Source organism: Dendrobates tinctorius, unplaced genomic scaffold, assembly GCF_039654945.1.
Source record: "Dendrobates tinctorius isolate UK_male_01 unplaced genomic scaffold, ASM3965494v1 ptg000075l, whole genome shotgun sequence".
In the NCBI taxonomy this organism is placed as follows: Eukaryota; Metazoa; Chordata; class Amphibia; order Anura; family Dendrobatidae; genus Dendrobates; species Dendrobates tinctorius.
The window spans coordinates 47045817-47056402 of record NW_027361743.1 but is presented as its reverse complement, the minus strand read 5'-3'; positions in this window follow the sequence as shown (position 1 = coordinate 47056402).

Below are 10586 nucleotides of genomic sequence, written 5' to 3'. Positions count from 1 at the left end.
GATTAGGGTCAGGGTTAGGGTCAGGATTAGGGTTAAGTATGGTTTGGTTAAGGGTTAGGGTCAGGGTTAGGGTTAGGGTTAGGGTTAGGGTCAGGGTTAGGGTTAGGGTTAGGGTCAGGATTAGGGTTAGGGTCAGGGTTAGGGTTAAGTATGGTTTTGTTAAGGATTAGGGTCAGGGTTAGGGTCAGGATTAGGGTTAAGTATGGTTTTGTTAAGGGTTAGGGTCAGGGTTAGGGTTAGGGTTAGGGTTAGGGTCAGGGTTAGGGTCAGGATTAGGGTTAAGTATGGTTTGGTTAAGGGTTAGGGTCAGGGTTAGGGTTAGGGTTAGGGTCAGGGTTAGGGTTAAGTATGGTTTGGTTAAGGGTTAGGGTCAGGGTTAGGGTTAGGGTTAGGGTCAGGGTTAGGGTTAGGGTTAGGGTTAGGGTCAGGGTTAGGGTTAGGGTCAGGGTTAGGGTTAGGGTTAGGGTTAGTTAGGGTTTAGGGTTTGGGTTAGGGTTAAGTATGATTTGGTTAAGGGTTAGGGTCAGGGTTAGGGTTAGGGTTAGGGTCAGGGTTAGGGTTAGGGTTAGGGTCAGGGTTAGGGTTAGTAAAGTCATGGTTTGGGTAGTGTGAGGGGCCACCTAAAAATGTTGGAAAAAAACGCAAACGCGGTAAAAACGCACTAAAAACGCATACAAACGCATAAAAACGCTGCGTTTTTTTTCATGCATGCTCATAAAAATGCTTGAAAAAAACGCAGCAGTTGTATGCTTTTGTATGCGTTTTTTCAATGCGTTTTTTTGCGGGAAAAACGCGCTGCAAAAAAAAGCAAGTGTGAAACTAGCCTTAGCGAATGCAAGAATATATATATTTTTTTTTATTTTCTTTTTAATAATGTTTTATTTTTTTTCCCAAAACAAAACCTGGAGCACCACAACACAACCAGGATTTTTTCACTAATATTTTTCTCTTTTTCACACAGAACCTGGTGCAGCACAACACAACCCGGATCATCCTCTGTTGAAGCGGCCCCTCATCTACCAGCCACTGAACAGATGCAGTCCCAATCATCCACCAGTGATGGAGCAACCTTGCAGGCTTCACAGGCTGGGGAACAGGCAGTCGGTCCATCAGGTTTTCCCCTCTCCCAGCCCTCTGCCGCTGCTTTTGGTGGGGGTTCTTGTCAGCGGCAGTGGGCCTGGGAGAGGTCAGGCATACCCGAGTTTAGGTTGATTGCCGACAGAGTGAAGAATGGGTTCAAGGAAGTCAGCAAACACCTTGACCACCTGGAAGCCGACCTTGAGAGACCAGCACATTTTTTTCTGCAATAGAGTGGAGCGTGTTGGAAAACATTATACTCAACTCCAGCTGAACATCATGCAGGCCTGCCAGGCTGCTTACAGCCATGCATTGCAGCAGCAGCAGTCCCAGCAGCAGTCACAAAGCTACAATCAACAGGCCAAAGGATATTACCAGCAGCCAATCTATTTTCCAGCTCCCACAGTACCGAACTATCCGCCACCACCACTGTCTCCAGTTCACAGAATGACCATGCTGCCAAGTTCATCCACCCTACAGCCGGCAGCATCCACCATGCTCCAGAGTCCAGCACACATGCAGCCAGCAGTATCAACTATGCTGCCCACTCCAGCACCCCTGCCCAGTCTTGCACCCCTGCCCAGTCCTGTACCCCTGCCCAGTCCAGCACCCCTACAGCCAGCAGTATCCACAATGTGGCCCAGTCCAGCACCATGCTAGACGACTGCTACCAAAGCCACCACTCCCACTCGGCCAAGAAAACAGAGGTCCAAAACACAAAATATTTCCACCAGGACAAAAACCAGGAGCCAAAATACTATTCCCACATTAAACCCACCACCTCCACCCTCACCTACCAATTTGTCAATACCTTCCCTTGTGTCTCTGTCAGTTCCTTCCAGTTTGTATATCGATTCCCAGGATTCCACTTTATCATCTATCGCCAATGTCTCCACTGCCATCCCTGATCAAATCCTTCAATTTGTAGCCCCTTCCCCTGTAGACCCTTCCCCTGTAACCCCTTCCTCATCAACTACCATGCAATCCTCACAGCTGCTCACCCCCAAGGTCCACCCCTTCTCACCCTCACGCAAACCCTGACGCAAAAACCAATCACCCCAACCTTAACTCTTCTTTTTTGTTAAAATTTGGAAAATAAAAGTTGTATTTTATTTGTATCTTTATGTGCCGCCGCCACAAACACACTTTATTTTTGAGGGAAGGTATTTTATTATAATGGGACCTGTTGAAGTGCATTGTGCACAAAACGGCTGTCGTCCGTCTTTTTGCATTTCTCCCATGTCATTGCCTATGCTTTATTAATATGAAATAAAGTGAATCATTTCAAGAGAATGGTGAGTGCCATCCTGCTGTCTTTTTCCACTATGATATTTTATTATTTAACTCAGCAAACATTAAGGGAAAATTTTAACATTACATGTAAATTTTTACATCACAGATACATTTAAACATAACAGGTATGTAATTTTGACATTACAGGTAAATTTAAAAATAACAGGTACATTTTATTTAGCGGATTAAATCATTTCATCTTGCCATGCCACACATCCATTATCTGAAAAAAAGTAAGCAGCAAAATTATCCCTTATCTGGGCAACTTCTACTGTGGTTCTCAGAGCGTGAAATTGGGAATCATGCAATTTAACAGCTTCATCAGGTTGCAAGTTTGGTCGCTCTTTTACCAGGATGTAGTTGTGCAGAACAACACACACTTTCACAACCTCATCAATAGTGTAAATTTTTAGATTATTGGATGTGCACAAAATGCGCCATTTCGATACCAGCAATCCAAATGCACATTTCACGGTTCTTCATGCCCTTGTCAGTCGGTAGTTGAAAAAATATTTTTTGTGTGATTTAAATTCCGACTTGAGTATGGTTTAATGAGGTTGGCACACATTTGGAACACCACAGCCCCAACAACAACAAAGGGCATTGGCGATCCATCAGTGTTGGGAAGAGGTTGTGGTGGCAGAAAATTAAAATCTTTCCCATACAGACGTTGGCCCATGTCAGAGTTTTTGAAAGTCTGCAAGCCATTTCCTAGTCTAAATGAGCCAATGTCCATGGCAACAAATCTATACTCGGCATCTGCAATAGCCATTAGAACAATGGAAAAGTATTTTTTATGATTGAAGTATTCAGTTCCACTTCTAGCTGGTTTCATAATCTTAATGTGTTTGCTGTCCACAGCCCCCACACAGTTAGGAAAATTACAAATTTCGTGGAATTTGGAAGCATTTTCAAGCTAGTGTTCAGTTGTGTGTTAGAGGAGGAATTCTTGCTGCAGAATGTCACCTAAAGCACAACAGGTGTCTACAATAATCTCAGAAAGGATGGACACTCCAATCCTGAATTGAAAATGGAGTGATAATAACATCTCTCCGGTAGCCAGGAATCTGTAGAACAGAAAATGCGAAAAAAGAAATCAGTACATGGCTTTTATAGCAATGATATTACTGGCAGGTGTTTCTTTTTCCAAATTACATACCTCAGGGTGACCAAAAGACGTTCCTCAGCAGGAATTGATCGACGGAGCTTTGTGTCCTGCCTGGCGATGGAGCCTTGGACACGTAGCAGCAAGTCATGGAAGCTCTGTTGCGACATCCTCGTGTAGTCAAAAAACTTCTCCGGGTTTTGCTGCATCTCTGTGTACAAAGAGTAGTAGGCTGCATGGCTCTCTCAGGGTGTTGCCAATAGTGACGACGACGTCTTCTCCATCTTTCTCTTCTTTGTTCTTGACAAGCAAAAGCAAAGGCAGCAGCCAGTTTCAGTTGTAAATCCAGATCTTCTAGGAATCTGTCCATGTCAAGATCCATCTTGCAGCTAGATACAGCAGCCAAAAACGAGGATTTCCTCAGTGCAGTGTGGCAGTGTGTCTATATATATATATATATATATATATATATATAAATACCATGAGACACACCTACTGGGTGTCTGATGTCAAGGAAAAGCTACTGCAAAGCATTGCAAATTTTTAACACATGTGCTTAAACAACGCAAACGCATGAAAAAACGCATACAAACGCATGCAAATGCAGCATTTTTTGGCATCATGCATAAGACTATGTGAATAAAAAACACTGCGTTTGCATGTGTTTTTGCATGCGTTTATGGATGTGGATGATACGTTAAGGACTCAATTGCTAATGTGAACCTAGCCTTCGTGGTGGGTCTTTGTGTTCTTTTAAGCAAAAAGATTTAGGTCTGGTTTGGGAAATCCAGTATATCACATGTTTACCACAGCCCCATGTCTCCCATGATGTCTATTCCACACCTCAAGTCTCATGTGATGTCTATGCTAAAGTCGCATGTCTCCTGTGATGTCTATACCGCAGCCCCCATACTTCCTGTGTTGTATATGCTGCAGCCCCATGTCTTCTGTGTTGCATATGCTGCAGCTCCATGTCTCTTGCGATGTATATACAGCAGTCTTTGAGTTTGCTGTGGTATGTATACAGCAGTCTTGGTGTCTCCTATGTTATGTATATACTGCAAATATCCCACAGCTTGAGTAATTTTCAAGTTGATTATTTTGTATGGCCTCTGAAGGGTGGTATAAACATCTATATGGCCCTTTGCAGAATAAATGTTCCCCACTCTCTATTCTAGGTAGTGATGGAGGAACCCCTGAAACTCTTCCCACTTGCCCTGTGGGGTAATATTTGTGGGGTTGATGTCACCTTTGTATTGTCAGGTGACATTAAGCCCACAGGTTAGTAATGGAGAAGCATCTATAAGATGCCTAATGATTACGAACCTCATAGTCATATTTTAAATAAAATTCTTAAAGTCCTTTATTTGAAATAAACATCCACAGTTTTACGACCGTACTTAAAAATAACACACAAAGTTGTACTCACCTTGCGCCCATTCATTGAAGCCCTTGTGCCCTGTAAAAAAAGAAAAATAATTAACAACATATCCCTCACCTGTCTAAAGTGGAGACATACTGTAATCCATGTATGCGATATGTGGTTGACAACCTGGATGGTACCATGATGCGACCGTCCAGGCTGAAAACCACAGGAGAATGAGGTGCTGTGAGTGCATCTACAGTGACTAGTGACATCACCACGGTTACCGGCAGTGTTCCTACACTTCACTGTTAGCCGGGACAATGACCTGCGGTGACATCATTGATATCACTAGAGATGAGCAAACTTGTTCTGAAAACATTCGCCAGTCTCAAATTCGGCACGAACGTAGCACATTCAGATTCGTGTTCAGTTTCCCGAGCATTTTTACTAAAAGTCGGCAAAATTCGGTGACAGTTCAGTAAATTGTTTCGTTTCCATTAATGCTTTTGTTATACTGTACCTTTGGCTAGCATAGTGGTGCTGTATGATTAGTGGGGGTGACGTGGAGACATATTTGATGAGGGGAGGGATATGTCTAGGTCAAATGAGCTGCAGAATGTAATTTTTTTTTCATTTTTTAAATTATTTTTTTCTGTAATAACTTAATGTGCGTACATTCCGGCAGTCAATAAAGGTACAGAAACCATCCACAATATCATGACACAAGGTCTTCTGTGATTGGCTGCAGAAGTCACATGTCCCTTTCAATATAAAAAGTGGACATCTTGTTTTGCTGGTGCCATTTCCTCAGTGTCACAGTGCAGAGACCAGCTCCTGCTGGTGCTCCTGCTGATGAACGTGAACTTGTCAGTTAGCTAGATGGTGTTCTGTGTGAAATTGATCTTTCAGCATCTAACTATATTCTGCTAAAACTGTGTTGTAGTCTCAGTAGGCCTCATTTGCTAATCCAAATCATTTGTGTAAAAATTGTGTTTCAGTGAGAAATCAGAAGGCCAGATTTTCACTTAAAAATTGTTAGGTCTAATATTGGGGTGCAGCCAGGAGGCCAAATTTGCGATTCCAAATAATTTGTGATAAAACTGTTTCAGTGAGAAATCAGAAAGCCTTATTTCCTCTTAAAAATCACTAGGTATAACAGTGTTGTTCAGTCACACTATCTAAGAAAATAAATTATGATTGTTCATTTAGCGAAGGTGACTGACTGCTGTGGGCCTTATTTTGTGAACCAGCAGGTTACAAAAGAGGAATGGTACACAGCATGAGTGGGGAAAAAGCGAGGGGAAAGGGGGAAAGGGCTTAGTGTTTGACATGTGCATGGAGTTAGGTGTTAAAGTTAATGAAAGCTCAACTGAACAAACACTGTCTCATCCCATCCACTGAAAACATTTGTTACTGGATGGTCTATCCCAATCCCTTTCTTTGGCAGCTGCACAGCAGTATGTCTTGTAGATGAGGGCCAAAAAGAGCATGTGCTACAGTGGATGGCAAGCACTGCATCAAGTGGCCTCTCTTCCTCTTCCTCCATCTTAACATCACACACAGTACAATCTTCAGAGGTGGCACCTCAATCATCCTTATTTCCCCCCACGTCAAATATTTCACCTAACTAACTGTCGGGAACCACAGATGGGCCATTCTGCAAATTTGTTAACACATTCTATTCCATGAACATCAGAGGTCTACTCCAAATATTCACAGAATCCGGAGGAGGAAAGCATCTGCACTGATACCCAAAATTTTTTCCTGTTGGAGCCGGGTCGGACTAAGTAGGGTCTGAGCAGAATCCCGACACTTGGCACCAGACGTTAACCACCAGGGGTGGAGGTGATTCTGATAAGACTCAGATACCAGAGGCATACTGTGCTGTACTGTCGTGTCAGGGCAGGAAGAGGAGGAGAGTGAGTGAAAGAACAGAGTGGATGACGATGAGGTTATAGATTCCACTTGATGTGAACCCAGAAGTATGCAGGCGAGTAGCTCAACAGAGGAGGTAGAGGAGGAAGATGAGGAGGATTAGTTATTGCTTCCCACATAAACACAAAGTGATACAACAATGACAAGCACTGCATCCTCAGCCCCAACTTTGCTGTGGCCAGCTCCGGTCGCAAGTGTGCAGTTCGCAGGGGCGGCAAGGGTAGCCAAGCCTGGGCATTTTTTGAACCCACAAAGGATGAACTAACTCATGTTGTTTGCCAAATTCGCAAAAAGACACAGTAGAGGCAAAAATTGCAATAATTTGACAGCTACATGCATGAACTGGCACATGCGCAATCAACATGCCTTAGTGTGGGAATCTCACTGCACTAAAATGCCAACTAGAGGGCCTCGACAACCACTGGCTGTCCCATTAACCACATTGGTTGCTTCTTTTTCTTCCGTCACCATGCCAAGTCATCTCACTCAGGTCTAAGTCATCTCGCTCAGGTATATGACCACAGAAACTCCACTTGTTTACCCCCTACAGTTGGGGTGAGTAAGAGCCCATCAGCTGCTATGGAAGTGAACATGCCTGCTAATTTTGTGTCACCTAGCACAACACACCTTTCTCAATCCACCATAACATCTCTGCCTGCACCTCACTCACAGTCAAGCAGTTTGTCCTGTTCACTGTACTCTACCCTCTCTCAGCACTGCAGCCAGCCGTTGGTACTGCAGTTGTGGTTACATAAAAGAATGTTCCCTCGTACACATGCTAAAGATAAGAGCTTGAACTCCACCATCTCCAATCTGTTGGCCACGGAAATGCTGGCTTTCCGTCTGGTGGATACAGATGCTTTCAGAAATTTGATGGCCAATGCAGTCCCCCAGTTCCAGTTGCACAGTCACCAATACTTCTCTACGAAAGCTGTGCCTGCACTACACCAGAATGTTGCAGACAACATCAGCCATTCCCTGAAAAAATCTATGTCTGCCAGAGTGTAATTTACCACTGACACCTGGACGCGCAAACATGGTCAAGGGCATTAAATCTCGCTGACTGGGCACTGGGTGACTCTGGTGGCTATGGGGCAGATGGTGAAGGGGCTGCTCCACAAGTCTTTGAATCTCCAAGGCTTGTTGAACAAACCTCTGTATCTAACACTTACTCCATTGCTTCTGGCTCCTCCGCCTCCACTAGGGTCTCCACCTGTGCCCTCAACCTCTCCCTTATTCAGACAAGAGTTCCAACAGCGCAGATAGAATACCCCCCACCTCCATGTCTTGGAGACAGCAGTCACACAGCTCAAGAGTTATGCCGATGTATCTAGGCCGAGATAGAGCAATGGCTGTCTCCACTGAACCTGGACCCAGAGACCACCATGTGCGATAATGGTCCAAACCAATTTCTCCACCACTATATTGGCCTGGATGTGCTGCTGCAGAAAGCACAGTCGCTGTATGCTCACTTCCGATGATCGCACCCTGCAGGTCATTAACTTGCATTGCTGCAGAGGTCTTTCGGCCTACCAGTTAACCGTTTGATTTGCGATGTTCCTACATGGTGGAATTCCAGTCAGCACATGTTGCAGTGACTGAGGCAGCAGCAATGAGCCTTGGTGCACTATGTCCTTTTGCATAGCCGGGGCTAATGCAGTATGGACGTGGTGCAAATCACGCTTGCGGAGTGGGCACAAATGAAGGACCACTGCACCCTTCTGTACAGTTTTGAAATTGCTACTAAGATGGTTAGTGCTGATGATGCTGTCAACAACATCACTATTCTGTTCATCTACATACTGGAGAATACTTTGTACTTTGAATAGTCTGCAGGAGCAGGTGATGGTCCCAGAGGAAGAGATGGAAGCATAGGAGAATGCGGAAGGGATAACAATATCTCAAATTTCCAGACTGTCATCGCACAGCCAGGGGCCATGGGAGGGTGGATTCTAGCGATTGAGGGTGGCTCATAGTACCACATAAACTGTTAGTGAATGTGCAGGAGCCGAGGAACAAATGGAGGAGGACGAGGAGGAAGTGGTGATGGTCGCGCAGCAGTCAGGAGATGAAGAGGATAATTATCCCCTCCCTGTTGTTTGTGGTAGACGAGAATGGATGGAGGAAGCAACCTTGAGTGTTACTCCACCGACTAACACACCATGGACTTGGATCTCATGGAATTGCCAACACATTAGCGCCTTCTTGATGCACTATCTTTAACATGATGCCCATATTCTTAGTATTAGAAATAGTGCTGACTACTGGGTTGCTACTCTGTTAGACCCATGGCAAAACAGTAAATTTAGCCAGATGCTTCCCCAGATGCACGCATGCTGGATTATCGAAAAAGGATTGTAGACAATCTTAAGAGTGGTTTTCCCCAAGACAGCAGTGAGGCACACAGTATGCATCTAAGCTCTATACGTACAACCCCTGGAACGTCAAGGTGTCATCACAAAAACATTAGCAACAGTAGTGTAAATGGCATAAGCAATTTCTGTGAGTCGTTTTGCATATTTTTTAGACCAGCCCGTGAACCAGCAGAAAAGAGTTCAAGTGTGACACATTGTGAATGACTACAAAGGACGGTGCAGGAATATCTGGAGCTCAATATCAGTGCCATCAGGGGAAGGGGGTTTGGACACTTTAGCCTTTTGGTCTTCAAAAATGGAAGCATGACTTAAGCTCGCCTGTCATGCCTTGGAGGTTTTGTCATGCCGGGCAGCCAGTGTTCTATCAGAACGTGTCTTCAGTGCTGCTGGTGGTATCCTGATGTATAAGTGCATTCGGCTGTACCCTGAAAGTGTACACTGTGTAACTTTCATCAAAATGAACAAGTCATGGATCTCCATGTTGTCTCCAGTTGCAGACTGTGCAGACTAAGCCATGGTGTTGTTTTTAGTGCCATGCATTGATATTGCGTTATTGCAGTGTATGACACCTTTGTTGTGGCTTCATTGCCTGCTGTGACTACTGCTGCTGATGTTACAAACAATTTTTTGAAATGTGGAGACTTGAAGTTGGGTCTCCATCTGGTGGGTTGTCTGTAGTGGAAGGTGTGTCAGAGGCCTATTATTCTATTTCTTCGCTGTGGAAATTGATGTCACTTTAGTGGTGTGTGACAATAATTTTTTGAAATGTGGAGACTTCAAGATGATTCTCAATCTAGTGTGTTGCCTATAGTAGAAGATGTGTCAGAGGCCTATTATACTATTTCTACTTTGTGGAAATTGATGCCACTTTAGTGATGTGTGACAATAATTTTTTTAAATGTTGAAACTTCAAGTTGGTTATCCATCTGGTGGGTTGCCTGTAGTAGAAGTTATTCCAGAGGCATATCATACTGATTCTACTCTGTGGAAGTTGATGCCATTTTAGTGCTGTGTGATTGTGACTGGGAAAAAAAAAGAAATTGTAACTGTTGTACAGTATATGGTGTCAGGGTTCCCATCTAAGAAGGCTTACACTGCTCCTTTAACCAGCAGGTCCTTATTGAAACTTCAATTCAAAGTTGGAAATGGTGGCCCAGACCTTGATACCTCATGCATAGTCCATGGCTGACTACTGCTGTGCCGTTTGCCTATTTCTACTGTGGGTGATTTGATGCCACTTTTTATGGTGTCTGCCCCTAACTTTAGCTGTTTGTCACCCCTTAAGGCATTGTGTATACGTTTGGTTTGGCCTCCTGTTAAATCTAATGTTGTTTAGGTATGTTCGTCGAACTATTCAGCAAACATCTAAACGTTTGGCAAATTGAACTAAACCTTGAAAGGTTCACTAATCACTAGAGATCACTGTGAGCTGGGG